This window comes from Chionomys nivalis, chromosome 7 (genome assembly GCF_950005125.1).
Source record: "Chionomys nivalis chromosome 7, mChiNiv1.1, whole genome shotgun sequence".
NCBI classification, from domain to species: Eukaryota; Metazoa; Chordata; class Mammalia; order Rodentia; family Cricetidae; genus Chionomys; species Chionomys nivalis.
This window is the reverse complement of record NC_080092.1, coordinates 89,442,971-89,458,885: the sequence shown is the minus strand read 5'-3', so window position 1 is coordinate 89,458,885 and position 15,915 is coordinate 89,442,971. Positions and strand designations below refer to the sequence as shown.

Below are 15,915 nucleotides of genomic sequence, written 5' to 3'. Positions count from 1 at the left end.
CGGCATCTGGTTCCCATTCCCCCCACCACCTCCTCCCTCTGCGCTCCCTCGTCCCACTTCTTACAGAAGATCCTCGCCCGAAAAAGAAAAAAAAAAAAAAGCCCGCCCAACATCGGCGGAAAGGGGCTCAGGGACTCCTAAATTCAGCACGGACCCCCAGATTCCTGATGAAAATGTTGTCTGTACTCAAGACTCTCCGCCAAGAACGTGGTTCAGTCTACACCCCTTGTCTTCTCCGCTTCCCCAAAGCAGAAACCAGTTCACTATGTAAGAAGCTTTGATCTTCAAACTTTGAAAGAGAAAAGGGAAACCTCGAGACCCGCCGCCCCCGGCTCCCCCAATCCACCTCCTGGAGCCGCGAACCCAACAAAACCGGATCAGAAGGCGTCTCACGCTACTACAGCCAGTGCCAAGAATCCCAAACTCCACTGATCCCAAGCCATTCTTTCTCCAAAAGAAAAGAAGTCTTATCTAACCAATAAACAAGCTGCTCTCTCTAGCCAGGGAAGGATCAAACTAAGAAGGGCAGGGGCGGGCTGGGGAACCGGGAGGAACGCCGGGCCAGCTGCTCAAGACCCCGGGCCTGGGTGGATGCACCCCGCCCCACTCCTGGACCTCGGGCCGCCAGGCTGAGAACAAACCCGCGAAGTGGCGGGGCCGCGGGTAGCGCCGGGCACCCGGGCGCAGAGGGGGTGGTGAGACGCCGTTACCTGGAAGATGAAGGCCGCCAAGGCCGGGCTCTCATCTCCTGAGTCCCTCCGGTCCCGTCCCTCCCCGGCCCAACTGCAAACGAACGCCTCCAGTGTCCCGGTGCGCAGTTAACTAGGAGAGAGGCCGGGGACCAGAGAGCCCGGATAGGGGGTCACTCCCAGGCGTCAAGCCTCGCAGAGGTTCCCGTAGAAAAGGCACGGAAAACAGCCGCCTAGTCCAGAAATGGCGACGCGCGGAGTCTCGGCCTCTCCGCAAAAGGGGCGGCGAGGAGGAACGCGGGGGGCGCGAGCGCCCCGGACTCCGGCCGGTCCAGGGCTCAGACTGAGCCTCCACCAGCGCTCTGGGCACCTAAGAGCGGACCAGCGGTTGGGAGGGGGAGACAAGAGGGGAACGAAGTGGGAGGGGGCGGGGAGGGCAAGAGGGGGCGCCGCTACCCTTTCATCCCACCTTCCAAAGGCACTCGCGTGCATACGCACACCCCGACTCATCCACACCCACGGCGACTCGACCCCCGAGGGCGAGCTGCCCGTCTCCGCCTCAGACCCCGGCGCCACTTGGAGAAGTCTCCCTGACCGGCCCCCCCCGACACCCCGGGCCCCGCGTTGGGGAGGGGGACTCCGACGCATCGTGCGCTGGGCCGCCCGGCCAAACCCCCCGGAGCGCTGGGCGCCGAGCCCGCAGCTTCCCCTCCGCGCCGGCCCGGAGCGCGCCCCGAAATAGCCGGCCTGCCAACTTCAAAGCGCCGCCCCGCACATCAAAGCGCGCGGGCCGCCCGACCGCCGCGGCCTCCGCACTCACCATTGATCCGCTGGCGCACTCCTCGTCGAGACCTCGCAGGCGCCGCGGGCAGGGCCCCGGCCCGGGTCCCCCGCTGGACTCGCAGAGGCAGCCCCGGGCCCCCCCCGGACCCGCCCGGGCAAGGGGAACATGGGGAATCTCGCGGAGGCGGAGGAGGGGGTGCGCAGAAAACAACGATCCCGAGGCGAGAGCAAGCTCCGCACCGGGGAGGGGAGAGTGCGCCCCGCTGCCCCTTTTATGCAAAAGATCCGAGTGGGCCTCCGCCCCCGCCGCGGCCGCCCCTCGGCCCCTCCGGCCCCCGCCCGGCCGGCTTTCAACCCAGGTCCTGTTTCCAGCAGTCACTAGGCGCACCAAATGTCCTCCGGGCGCTTCCAACAAAAACTGCGCTGTGGATTTAACTGTGCACTTCAAAGGCGCGAGCCGAGCGCACGGTCCTGGAAGGGAGGTACGCGAGCCGCACCCGGGCCAGCCCAGCGCGCTCGTGCGCCCCTCTGGAGGCCATGCAGCCCGCACACCCCTCTGCTACCCACGACTTGCACCCTCCTGCCCCCTTCCGTGGCCCCGTACCCCGCTGCCAGCCGCCCCCAGCCGCCCCGAGCTTTCTTGCAAGCAGCTGCTCCGGGACAGAACCTCCGACCCCACCTTTTACAGCTGAGCTCTCCGTTGGGGAGGCGGGCGCCTTGGCCTCCGGGTGGCCCCGGAATCCATCGCGATCGGGGGCTTATTTTTAATTTCCCCGTTCTTGGGCCGTTACTGAGTTGCCAGGACCTTATCAAAGCACAGCCGGCTCCAGCCGACTCCCCCGGGCCGGGCTCAGGGAGCCAGTGATCCCGCCGCGCCAATCACAGCGGCGCTCGGCCGGCCCGCGCCGCCCGCCTTAAAGGGACAGAGCGAGCCTGCTCTGCCCCGCCCCGCCCCGGCCCCCGTTGCACACTCTGCTCCCGCGTTAACCCTTCCACAGTCCTTGTCCGCCCCCCGCCGGCTCCCGGCGGCCCCGGGGCTCTCTCGGCCAGAGTTCTGATTTCATCTTTCAAGTTCTCCTGCCTCTTTGCTCATGCCTCCTCCCCCTGCCTGCCCTGGAGCTCTCAAGCTATGGAATGCCAGTTCCTTGTAGCTCTCTGGCCATCGCAAGAACTGCAAGCAAGCAGAGCGTGCCCACCCCCCATCATCAAATACTTTCCTACCTTTATTCAAGTTTCCCTGGAAATTTGGATTGGGAGTGCCTTCTGGAAGGAACTGTAGCCGTAGGATCCGCTGACCAAGTGTCTTAGGGCATACTCTGGCTGGGACCCATAAGGCATGGCACATGTGTGCGTATGTGCGTGTGTGTGTGTGTGTGTGTGTGTGTGTGTGTGTGCACGCGCGCGTGCCCTCTTGTGTTCCAGTATCTCAATTAATATAGGGACAGTTTGTGGACGATTTGCGGTCGTGTTTGTGTGAAGGTGGGGAGACCTGGTTTGTAGTCAGGGAACACCCATCGGTTCCCCAGTTTGCAACCTTGCATGGCAGTCAGAGCCTTCCTTGTACACACATTTGACTTCTCAACAAATTCGTGCCCAATACGCTCTTCCAAAAAGGCTGCCACCATCCCATATGTTACATATTAAACGGCCATGGAATGCCTCCCACACACACATGCAATGTTAAAGTATAAAAATTCACCCCATTGTCACCTTTGGATTCCTTCCCATCTTCTCCCCAAAATGTTTATAAGGCAGAGCCCTTAAAAATGTGTCATAAGCCCAGAGCATTTATGTTTCTATTGTAGAATGTTTCCTCATGGGTGAGCTAAAGATCTTTCATTCTATGGGGGAAATAGAGGTGAGGATGTAGCCTGGTATAGCTATTACCTTGAATGCTCACAATTCTGGAAGCCCTGGGTTCCACCCCTGCCCCCTACCACCCCACACCAAGTAAACCAGAGTTGATGACAACTGGCTGTCACCCCAAAGATAGAACCAACAGAATGAGAATTCCAAGACCAACATAGTAAATTTGAAGCCAGCCTGGGCTATTTAAGACTCTGTCTCAAAACAGCGCTAACAAAGTAACAACACCAAAACCCACAGAAAAGTAATCCAAAAAGAGGAAAGAAGCAAAAGCCAGGGCCCTGGCCCTACCCTGCTGTGTTGGGGTTTTGCTTGCAAACCACTCATTTTGTCTGTCCTGTTAACTTAAAAATGAATGATGGATAATCACTCGGCTTTGGAAACTTTGAAACAGGTGAGAAACATGACTGTCCAAAGGGAAAGAGTAAGTGCCACCCAGCTTCTACTGGAGAAGAACTGGGGCTGTGGCAAGGGACAAGAGAACCCCCAGGGCTCAAGCCTCCAGAGTCAACAGCCTATAAATGAGGGAGGGCCTCCTCTGTGTCCATGGTCAATACACCCAGCTTGCCCTGCAACCAGGAGCCCACCTATAGAGGTCCAACAGTCCAGGCTGTGAAATGTGGTTCTTCCCAGAAAGACCAGAGAAAGCATGTTCCCATGATGCATCTGGGCACTGAGATAACCACTAGGTATGGAGAGACTGGTGGCTGGAAAGACTGTCTGCCTTCCAGAATCCTGCAGGGTCCATCGCTCCTGACTGCCCTCGGCTGCTGGCCCTGAAATGGTATATGGAACCCTAGATCCACCTCTAGGAACACACACCTCCTTAATCAACCCCAGCAAAACTGTGCCTCCTGGGGGTCCTGAGCCACAGAGATGTTGTTCCTGAAGCAGCAAGGTAGAGAGAAGCCCTGACTACCATAGACGCAGCTACAGTGCAAACAGCCAGGGGTATTCATGTATGTCACACCCACCCACACCCACACACGCACACACACAAAAAATCTGTGGGGGTGGGGGAGGGGACATAAGAAAAGTCAAGCCATCCCAAATCAAAATAAACAAGGTTCAGAAAAGAGGAGACTTTCAGAAAGGAAGTGGAAACTGGGCCTTCCTGAGTGGTTTTCCTTTCCCTCCTGGTTGTCCCCACTGACCCCTCACTGCCCCTCAGCCATTCAGTCATCGCAGGCTGCCTTTAAACCAGAGGGTGCTCCTGCTCCTTCATTAGCCCAGTGCAGCCTGGGGAGTCCCTTGTGGCTTGGATCTTCTCAGGAACAACCCCTGTGGGAGATGGGCTTCCGCAGCAGGTGTCGGGGTCACCTCAGGCCAACCGCTCCCCCATCTCTGCCGGCTCACCCCTGCCCAGTCCCCTTCCTCCCCCAACTTCATGTTCAGGGGAACACTTTACATCCAGCAGGAGGCTGGGGGATTGCTGAGAAGCCGGAAGCCCTCTCTAGCATTGGGTCTTCGACTACTTGTTGATATAACTGGAGGAGCATCCAAAAGCCTTCGTTTATTCCCAACCTTTCTCAAGATAGCAGTTTGCCATTTTCCTCTTCTCCCTGGCAGCAGCATTATCATGTGATTTGTTGTAATCCTGCACGGTTGCCTGGAAACTGGAAAGCAAGGTGATGGGTTTCTGCACATGCTCACTCGCCCTCCGGCCTTTAAAGTGCAGCCGTACGGAGGATAGACAGTACCCTCTGCCAAGGGGAGACAAGTTTAATAAAGCAGAGAGGGGTCCTTTTCTGGAATTCAGTCATGGGCTGACATCCTAGAATACCAGAACACAAGGCTAAAGGCTCCATGGGAGGCATCCGGCCAGATCTCAGACCCAGGCAGCTTCCACAAAAAACACTGTGGAGGGGAAGTCATGCCAGCTGGGACTTCAGAGTTGCTGAGACCCGGGATATTTCTCTAAGATTCAGATATTCTGGCTTTTCCTTCTTGGGGGAAAAATACCACCCTAAGCAATGTTCCTGTGTTGAGAGGGAGAAGAGGGAGGTGTGGCTAACTATTGCTGAGACTGAAGGTCACCTAACCACTCTGGGTGTCATTTGTTGTTCATCTAGACACCATGTCTGCCTGCATACTGCCATGCTTCCTGCCATGACGATCATGAACTAAACCTCTGAAACTGCAAGCAAGCCCAGAGAAAGGTTTCCCTTGGTAAGAGTAGCCGTGGTCATGGTGTCTCTTCACAGCAATAGAAACCCTAAAACAAGATGTTTTCCCAAAAGACAGTCTGAAATCCCTCCAAAGCACAGTTCATTCAGTTCCTTGACCCTGGGAGCTCAACTCTTTCAGCCTCCCCTGGATAACTCCTAGTCTTTCATGGAAGCAGTCATGTCCATTCCATGGGCATCTCGGTACTTGGACTCAACTTCCTGTCACTCTTCCTAAGTAAGTACCTCTTCATGCAGAAGAGAAAATACGATGCCGAGGACTTTGAAGTCACACGGGAAGGTGGGGTTGCTCTGAGAAAGCTGGAGAAGTTTGTCATTGGTACATTAGGTTGAAAACCATGGAAGCTGATACTTTAAAACTTCCCAATTCTAATCGAATTGATTAGGAAAGGCCTTCGCAGTATACTATCAGCTACAAACTGCTGGGTGTTCTCTGCAGCTTCTTGATCATGGCTTTAGAGCCTGGCTTTTTTTTTTCAGTTGGCCTGAACTTGTAAGCAGGAGAGGTCAACGGTATCAAAAACCAAGCAGGAAAAGGGCTGGAGAGATGGCTCGGCATTTAAGAGCCCATGTTGCTCTTGCAGAAGACGCCAAGTTCAATTCCCACCGCCCATGTAAGGTGAACTGCAACTGCCTGCAGCTGCAACTCTAGGTGACCTGAGCCCCTCCTCCAGCCTTTGCTTCCCTTGGCCCTGAGACAGGGTTTCTCTGTGTAGCCCTGGCTGTCCTGAAATTCTTTGTAGACTAGGCTGGTCTTGAACTCGGGTCTGCCCACCTCTGCCTCCTAAGTACTGGGGCTAAAGGTATGTGTCATCATACCTGGCCCCATTTGCTAAGTAAAAAACAAAAACAAACATCATCATCATCAACAACAACAACAACAAAACGACTCCTGGAAAGTGGAAAAATAAGCTGAGCTTGAAATCATTTCCTTTCTTTCTTCCTTGTTTCTTGACCCTCTGTGAACATTGCGGCATGCTGGGGTGCTGGAGGATTTGTCGCAGAAATGTTGACTGCTCTACAGAATTCCAGCCTGCCCTAGAACCTTCTAGATGTTGTTCCATGTTGCAGAGACTTCTCTACATCACATCCCCAAGTGTTCTGCCTTGTTTACATAACCTGTCAGAGCTGCAGCTGTGCCCCCGCCCCTAGTCTGATTAACTTTCAGGGACCCATTACAGTCTCTCCCACAAGCAAACCATTTCCAAGCTGGTTTTAAAAAAAATCTGGCTGAGTATGGTGGCACAGGCATCAGGAAGTAGAGACAGGGGCATCTCTGTGAGTTCAAGGCCAGCCCGGTGTACACAGCAGTCCCAGCTAGTGAGACTGTCTTTTAAATTAAGAAAAGGAAAAACCCTACTTGTGAAGCCATGAAGCCTACAGGACAGCAGCTCTGTCCTTGGTTCCTCCTCCCTTAGCTGAGAACCCCTCATCTTCCTTTCATGGGTGGGGGATGCTCTGTCCTCCGGCTTCTTCTCTAGGGAATTCCTTGAACTGTATGGAGCCCACGGTCTCCTAAGGTTGTAACTCCAGCTCTTTTGCAGTCTTAGTTCATCATGGTCACATTTCGCTAAGCCAGCCACAGGTCCCTCCCATTTAAACATGCTTAAAACAGAGCTGGGCTCTCTGTGTAGTTTAGTTAGCAGAGTGCTTGCCTAGCCCTCAGGAGACCTGGGTTCAGTACTTCATACTGCATAACCCCTCTGTGGCAGCACAACAAAGAACACCAAACCCAAAGTCACTGTACCACGGTGTCCCTCACGGGGTGGGGGTGGGGGACAGGCATCTTTCTGGAAGGCAATGGCTTCACCATCCTCCCACTGTCTACCTTACAAACCTGGTCCAAGTCTTGGCCCGTCTTTCTCCTTGGAATGCTCCGTTCATTCTCCCAATGCTGTTGACCCCACATCCTAAGAACTCTGTGTCGCCCTTCTTCCCAAACCCACAGCCGCTCCACAGCTCTCACCATTTCCAGCGTGGGCAGCAACAGCCTTTAAAGGCTCTCCACAACCCAAAGCCGCCCTGGTCAGTTCTTGGTTTCCAATCCTCCCCTGACCCCCCACAGACTTTCCATAAGGGAAATGAGTATGGCCCATCAGACGGCCTTTCTGCGCAATCTCCAGCTTCGTTCTGTTGTTTACCCATCCTCACCCCATACAACCCCACATGGCGGCTCATATCTCCCCTCTGCCCCTTTGCAGGATCCCCTGGGTGCCCGCTACTCTCTACTCTCCAGCTTCTCTGCTCATGTCCTGGGCTGGCTCCCGTGGGCGTGGAGTGGCTCCTGTCCTCTAAACTCCTGCAACACTTGGGCCCTGTACTTTTCTGTCTTTATCTACTCAGTCGGGGCCCCTCTCAAGTCAGGAACCAACCGTTCTTTATGAACTTGGGATTCTTAGTTGGGTGCCTGGCATATGGTTCAAGGAATGGCAGAGGTAGATTGTGGGTAAGAGTATTATGGGAAATATTTAGCAGCTGGTGATGAGAACTGACACTGGCCTATGTGCTAGAATAGTCTTGGGTGTGTGTGTGTGTGTGTGTGTGTCCGCCAAAGCCAAGCCTTTAGTGGCTGCTCCTTACGATCCACCCTAGGTTGTTTCTAGGATCCCTACTTAGATCCTACTGTGCAGGTCCCGCCTCTTGACCACAGGTGGAACTGATTGGCAGCCTTCTGATGAGGTGATGGGGTGTCCCATCTGAGATTAGCGTTTAAAAGGTTGTGATGGCTTTGTGTTTTTTTCCTCCCAAGAAAGGGTTTCTGCGTAACAGCCCTGACTGTCCTGGAATTTGCTTTGTAGACCAGGCTGGCCTCAAACTCATTGAGATCCACCTGCCTCTGCTTCCCAAGTGCTGGGACTAAAGGCTTGTACCATCACTGCCTGGTCTGGCTTTTTTTTAGACAATCTCACTGTATAGACTTGACTAGCCTAGAACTCTGTGTAGACCAGACCTGGCATAAAACTCACAGAAATTCACCCAATGCTGCCTCCTGAATGCGGGGATTAAAAGTAGCATCAGCCTGTGCGCACACGTACATACACACACACACACACACACACACACACACAACCCAACTGTGTCTTGCTCAAAACTAACTTCTGTCTGCAATGTTTTCACTGGGATTATGAAACAGCCCTCACACCAACCAGGTGAGAAATCTGGAAGCCAGTCCCCAGCTAAATCTTGCAAAGGCCCCGAGGGCCCAGGGCCAAGTTTACCTGCGAAGTCACAGGAAACCCTGAGCGTGCAGGCCAAACCCAGATTCTGAAGCCACAGATTAAGACCCATCCCTCAGGGAGAGGAGCAGCAAACTCAGATCCCTCAGATAACACTTTTGCCCTGTCAGCTCCTCTTGCAAAAGCTAAGAACCAGGTTGCAAGGCACACTGGGGGCGTGAAGCCTTCTTGTACTTCATTAGATAAGAACACACTGGGGGTGGGAAGGGGGGGCCGCAGCGTGAACTGGCCACAATTAGAGCACGTTTGAAGCTCTTCAAAGGCTTCTGGACCTTTATAAAAATATATCAAAACTCTCCAAAGAGATTATGAGAAGAAAACCGAGTCATTATGAGATTGTACTGATTACAGAGCGGGCGGGATCACACTCAAATGCCACCTTTGCCCATGTTGCTTCCCCAGCCGCACTAAATGAAGAGGTAGGATTTACTGTTTCAGAAGGTGGATAATATTGGCCAGCTACTCTTGACAGATTACAAGGAGGAAAACCGATCTCACTGGAGGGGTGCTAGACCGGAACAAAAGAAGCCGAGGAGAGTAGCTCTGATTTAAATGCAGTGTTAAAACCAGGGCTGGAGGGTGGGGACCGCTAGCGCCTGGAATGATGATCTTGGGGAAGGCGCTTCCGAATGCCAGTCAAATACCGGTGGAGCAGGAAGCGGCCCCGCGGAAGTCTTGATGGTTTTTTTTTAAGAGGAGAAAGTTCCCTGAGACTGTGTCCTCTGAACGGAGAAACGGTCCCAACCCAATTTCATTGGGGTTGAAGATACTGGTTTTCTCAGAAGAAACATTAGCTTCACAAACAAAATCAAAGGTATGCACTGAGCCCATCCTCCTGGACTTCCTCAGAAAAATACTTTCACAGATAACTTTAGGGCATTAAAAAAAAGATAGACTAATTATTGAAACTGTAAAACCCTGTTCAACGAGTCGTCCCAGCATTAAAGAGACGTTGGGGGGGGGGGGAATTAAGTGGCATAAACAAGTGTGCCCAGCTTTTCAGGAAAGGAGTTCTGGAATCTGACCTCGGAGGAAGGTGAGGTAGGAACGAAGCTTAGCTGGGACTACCGTCCTCCTGTCCCCGGGGCAAACTCCTGCTGCACACCTCGAAATTGACTGCCCAGTGTGCTACCTCTGCCTAGCTTGGTAAAACCCGGAATCCTCCGTTTAGATCACAGCTCAGAAGAGGACCAGGGTCTGTGAGTCAGAAAACACAGTCACAGGGGGGGGCCCGGGGGTGTGGCGAGAAAGGTTCCTCCCTGTGGGCGTGTCTGGTCCAGGGTGGGATCAGAGTTGGCAAGGCCTTTCCTGAGGCCGAGAGGTGAGAGGCCCAAGTGTCAGACGGCTGCGTGCCCAGGAGGTGGGGGAGGGGCGGGCCGGTGTCCAGGTGGTGGATACTTGGAGGGCACCCTGGGGACACCCCCAGCTGCTGAATCGCTTCTAGAGGTCAAGACCGAGGAAGACGCTCGCCAGTAAAGCCCCACCACCCGGTGTGTGTGTGTGGGGGGGAGTGTGAACTGGGTGGGATGTCGGAGGTCTTTAGTCAATTTCCGCTTTCGCTGGAGGCCACCCACTTGGTGTAGGTCGTGCACCTGCTTCACCCAAACTGGCCTCATCTTTCACTGACTTGACCCTCCCTACCCCTCGAGTCTTGCTCTTTTCTATCCTAACAAAAACAGGCTTCCTGCCTACTCCCCCCCCCCCCATGCCTAGGGGATCCCCTCCTCTGAACGTGCAGGTGTGAAGAAGTCGGCCTTAAACCCCAGGTGGAGGATCTGCACATTCCTGAGATGGTAGCTCTACCAAACAGAGGCCTGGTCATTTCCCAGGGAGCCTGTGGGGCTGGGAGCAAAGAGGATGCAGTCTGATGTTATGGGTGCCAGGCCTGCACGTGGTAGAAGGGTAGAGCCCTGCCCTCTGCAGCCTGCCACGTGGGCGAGGGTCAGAGTGGGGAAGAGGTTACCAATAACCCGGCGATCAAATTTGGGGTGTAGGGGTGTGTGTGTGTGTGTGTGTGTGCGTGCGCGCACAAAAGAAGGGTTGGTGTGAACTAGGAGGGCACCAATATGGTCTTGAGACGCTAAGGAGAGGCCATAGGGCCCAGGTCAGAGGAAGTGCTGCCCTTTCCAGAATCCCATAGAAACTGAGAGAGGCAAGCTGGGCCACAGTGGCCCAGGAAGGTTTAGAGAATGTGAACCCAGGAGGTAGTCTTCCCCTCCCCTCCCTCCTTTCCTTCTTTTCCTTGTTATTAGGGGATCCGATCCTCTTGCCTCAGCCAGCACATTGCAGCGCCACACTTGGCGGGAGGTACTTCCTTTATCTGAAAGTTTAAAGCTATGCCCAGGAGAGGGACCTAAGGGTTAAGCTTGGATGCTCTGGAGAGAGAGGGGGAGAAAGAGCCCCCCCCACCCCAGCAGAGCCGTCATTCCTTCCTTCCTCTGTGCCTTGGTTTCCCTGGATGTAAAATGCTTGGCTGTAGGGATTAGATTGGGTGCTGCGCTGAAAGGCCTAGGACGCAGCTGGGGCCCTGGAAACACTAGGGTAGAGTTAGCCATCTTAGAAAACAAAACAAAACAAAAACCCAAACTAAGGGAGTCATCCTGGCAAGGTCCCATTTCCCACTAGGGGTCTTCCTTGCATGTTTCCCCCCCTCAGGATGGGGGGCAGGGCTGCCTATTTTATCCCCTCCTTTCCTTGAAGTGGGGATAAAAATAGGTAGCCTAAGGTGATGAAAGTGCTGTCCAAATGGATACCAATGCTCCCAGGAACTGTGTGTGTTTAGAAACAGGGTTTCTCTATAGTCCTCGTTATCCTGGAACTCACTCTGTAGATCAGGCTGGCCTCGAACTCACAGAGATCCATCTGCCTCTGCCTCCGGAGTGCTGGGACTAAAGGCAGGCATCACCACTGCCTGGCAGTAAATTTTCAGCTTTCTGGTAACAAATGTCTTCCTAAGGCAAGGCAGGGAAGATTTTGGCTTTCATTTTATCTTTCTGTGGTTCATGGCCAGTCTTCCGAGAGCGAAGGTGCTATGGCCACCGGCCGCTTCATCAGGGTCCCTCAGGTTGGACATTTTAGTCCTCAGTGTGCCTAAATTCTGAACTCCGGATGGAGCCAGTTTCAGGTGGAAAATATTCCAGGATGGAAACAAGTTTGTGTCTATGTTAAACATAAAGATCTTTTTCTTGTACTCATTCCCCGCACCCCCTCTCCCAAGCCCCACAGAATGGTAACCATGGCAATGCTCTTTGCATTGTATTAAGTGGCATGTCCACTTGTTTATTATTATTATTATTATTATTATTATTATTATTATTATTATTATTATTATATTAGAGACAGGGTCTCCATGTACCCTAGGACGGCCTTGATTTAGGAGTAGTTGTTCAGGAATAATGACCTTGAACTTCTGACTCTCCTGCTTCCACCTTCCGAGGGGTTGAGACTCCACAAGATTCCAATCACAAATGGTTTATCTGATGCCAGAGGGTGGAGTTCAGGGCTTTGTTCAAACTAAGCAATCACCACACCAACGGAGTTAAACCCAAGCCTAGTTGTATGGCCTCTTAAACATTCATCTCTCAATCCATAAAATACCAGTAAGGACCAATAACTGTTTTGTAAAAAGGGTTGCCTATATGAAATGACCCTTAACCTTCTTACGTTTCCTGCATGCACACCCGGCTCGCCTCCAAGCTGACCAGGGAATGGAGATACTAGTGTAGGAATAGTGCCCACCCAGTTGCTGGCACTGAAAACAGTCATTAGAGACATGCATCCTATGAGGGTAGACCTAGGAAGCTACCTGGAGCCATGGGCACAGTGATCAAATGCAGCCCTGTAAGTGTGGTATTGGGTAGAGCCGATATAGCCAGAGTCTTCTAGGCTGACCTGTCTGCAGCCACAGGCAACCCCAGATCTGGTTCTCAGCGGGAAGTGAGTCTGAGGCTCCTAACCCACATCCACCAGCACAGACCCTCTGTCCTTGATGCCATCTTTGCTCTGTCCTTGGCGCCATCTTCCCTCACAAACAGCGGCCCTGTCTGAACCTGCAGGACCAAGGGAGCAGTAAAAGAGGCCATAAAGGAGTGGGAAGAGCTGCCATAAACCGGAGACAGAGTCATTAACAGTTCTCTCTGATAAGAGCTTCAAGGGCTTCCAGCAGACAGCCTGGTCCCTACCCCCCCCCCAACCAAGATATTTGAATCCTTGCTTCAGAGCTCACCGGGGAGGAGGATCAAGGAAGAGGAGTGGGGGAGGGGTGGGGTGGAAGAAAGAACAGAGGTGCGCTGATCAAGGGCAGAGGCAGGCTTCCAAAGGTTCCAGATAATAGTCCAATAGGGACAGCTCCGGTGAAGAGGCGCTTCCTGTGGGCTGGCTGCACCCTGTCATCTCATTCTCTTGCCCACTCAGCCACTCCCCGAGGTAGACACTATTACTGTTGAGTAACATTTCAGAGCTGTAGCCTAGGCTATACTGCCTAGCTGCAGTCTGCCTGGCATGGTCCAATATGCAGTGCAGATTGTACAGAGTGGACTGCCTGGCTCAGCGTTAGGAATGTCAAGATGGTGGCTGTGGCGTACTAAACCCAGCATAGCGCCCTCTGAATGGGTTGGTGATTGCTCACACCCTGTGCCATGCGGAGGTTCCATCTGGCAAAGCAGAGGTACTGGAAGAGAGTGGGCCAGATGTGAGGGGAAAGCGAAGAACCCTGTGTAGGTTGCTCAGCTACTCTCAGTACTTGTACAAGTTTGACAACAGCCACTGACCAAATCTGAAGGATTAGGAGAGGACATGAGCAGTTCAAGATTCCCCAACTGCCTCCCATAAGTCAGGGAATTTAAGGTGAACTGATGTCGTCTTGGGCAGGGCAAGCATTCAGGACTGGAAGAGCTACTGCGTAAATGCCCTTTCCTGGATGGATGGATGGATGGATGGATGGATGGATGGATGGATGGATGGACAGATGGATGGACGGATGAGTTCTGCCACCCAAAGCTCATCTGCCTTGAAGTCTAGGGCTCAGCGCTGCCCATCTTAGGTCCTCTTTCATAGACCCTGCTGCAGCCTTAGGGTTCTACTCTGAGTAATAGATGCAAACCTACGAAGCTGGTAGTATATCCCAAGTTGACCTCAAATTCACTCACAAGCCTAGGACGATGATGACCGAGAACTTCTTGAGCTTCCTGCCTTCACAGGTTGTAGTGCAATGTTTTACTCTTTTGGCTTTTTGAGGGTCCCACCACCTAGCTCCCCAATAAATCACACACAGAGTCTTATTCTTAGTTATGGATACCCGGCCTTAGCTTGGCTTGTGTAGCTGGCTAGCTGGCTGGCTGGGTGGCTGGGTGGCTGGGTGGCTGGCCCCTCACGTCCTCCTCTCCTTGTTCTCTCATTGCTCCTTGGGTCTCCCTCTATTTATCCTCTCTGCCTGCCAGCCATGCGTGTCCTTGCTTCTGCCTCACTACTGGCTGTTCAGCTCTTTATTAGACCATCGGGTGTTTTAGACAGGCAAAGAATCACAGCTTCACAGAGTTAAACAAATGCAGCATAAACAAAAGCAACACAGCTTGAAATAATATCCTACAACACATGGTTGATGTCATTCTAGGGCTGGAACCAGGGCTTTGGGCATGCTAGGCAGGCATTCTCCCGAAAATGAGTAACAACCCTAGCCCCGGCGCTGCTATATTTAAGGACCAGGGCCAAAAATGTAAGGAGGTATTTTATCACTTTTTCCAGTTCCTACCATCTGAGTGTGTAATCAGGAGAACCTCGGTGACTACCCAGCTTGGGCTCAGAGGCCTGTATTCCAGCTCTGGCTCCAGCTTCCTCGGCGAGTCAGGCCCCTTAGGCCGCCCGGGTCCTCATGCGGACAAGGAAGGGATTGACTGTGAACGGCTTGTCTCCTCATGCTCCTCCTTTGTGGAGTGAGCTCAGCTTTGAGATGGCCACGTTCACTGGATGGGAGAAGAAAGGTCATGAAGAGGCAGACCTGCCCATGTCTACATGAGTTGTGTAGCCTGAGCTGTCCCTGGTGTCCCCTGAGCCTGGCCAGGAAGGGAGCAGTGATAGTCTGTAGCCTTAGGACTAGCTTTCGGTGTAACTAGGAATAACAGTGTAAGTGTGGAGGTTTGTGCCCGTCATGCAAAAACAGTTGCCAGGCAGAGGTAAGACCACCATGAGTTCCAGGCCAACCTGGGCTACAGAAAGTAAGTAAGACCTTGTCTCCAAATAATCTGATCAGTCAACCACCCAACCAAACAAAGTCAGGGACCAATCACTCTGTGACCTCTCCCAAGGAACCACCATAATTGCCCTATGAAAAGGACCCGGCTCCCAGAACACAGTTAAAAGTGAGTCCAGGATCATCTTGCCTATTCCTGAACAACTTCTAAGTATTCAGGTCATATAGACGCGCAGGGATTGTCTGAGTAAATCACACAGACTTCCTAGGTTGCAGAGCGGAATGTTCTATGGTGACAGGTCAGGTGAAAGAGCCGTGATGTAGGAAATGCCCTGAGATTTACTCCAAACTGCAGGATGCAGATTAGAGCTGCTATATACCGAAGCAAGTAAGACATTCAGAAATGAGGGTCTGGCGAAGACAGATGGGGAGATAACAGCACCCTTCCTGAGAGATGACGGTTACACTGTTCACTGTGGCACACCCCCCCGCACCCCCACACCCCCCGCTCAAACTCAACCGATCTGACTACATTTGGTTATGTCACCCACAAGCAGTCCTCCCTCCCCAAACTGACCAGGAACGTAGCATTGAGAAGTTGAGCCTATGGGTATGATCTGGGTTGATGGCCTTTTTCTCTGGAACTCAGAACTTTGAATATTTGAAAGCAAAGAAAGAAATGCTACTCCAAGGGGCCTGCGTAAAGGTGGGAGGATCCGGGATTTGGAGAGGTTAGGAGGGAACAGGAGCTAAGAGAAACAGGTTGGGGGCGGGGAGAGAGCCAAGCGGGGGAGCCATGCCCCCATGGACAGAGAAACCAAGGGTGACTGCCTTGCTCAGTCTTTCTAGGTTTCCCCCTTCCCCCTGAGGGGCCTGATTCCTACAATGCACTCCATTCTCCCTTGCTGAACAGTTAGTAAGTGCTGGGCATTCTTGCGGGTGAGAAATATGGCCTTACACTTCCCAAG

The 15,915-nt window shown here is 53.1% G+C and overlaps 1 protein-coding gene across 2 annotated transcripts in view; it reads right to left on the bottom strand.

The window, feature by feature from the left end:
• Positions 1-15,915, bottom strand: part of Cep112 (centrosomal protein 112) — a 448,529-nt gene that overhangs the window by 543 nt on the left and 432,071 nt on the right. The gene's annotated exons all lie outside the window — the stretch shown is intronic.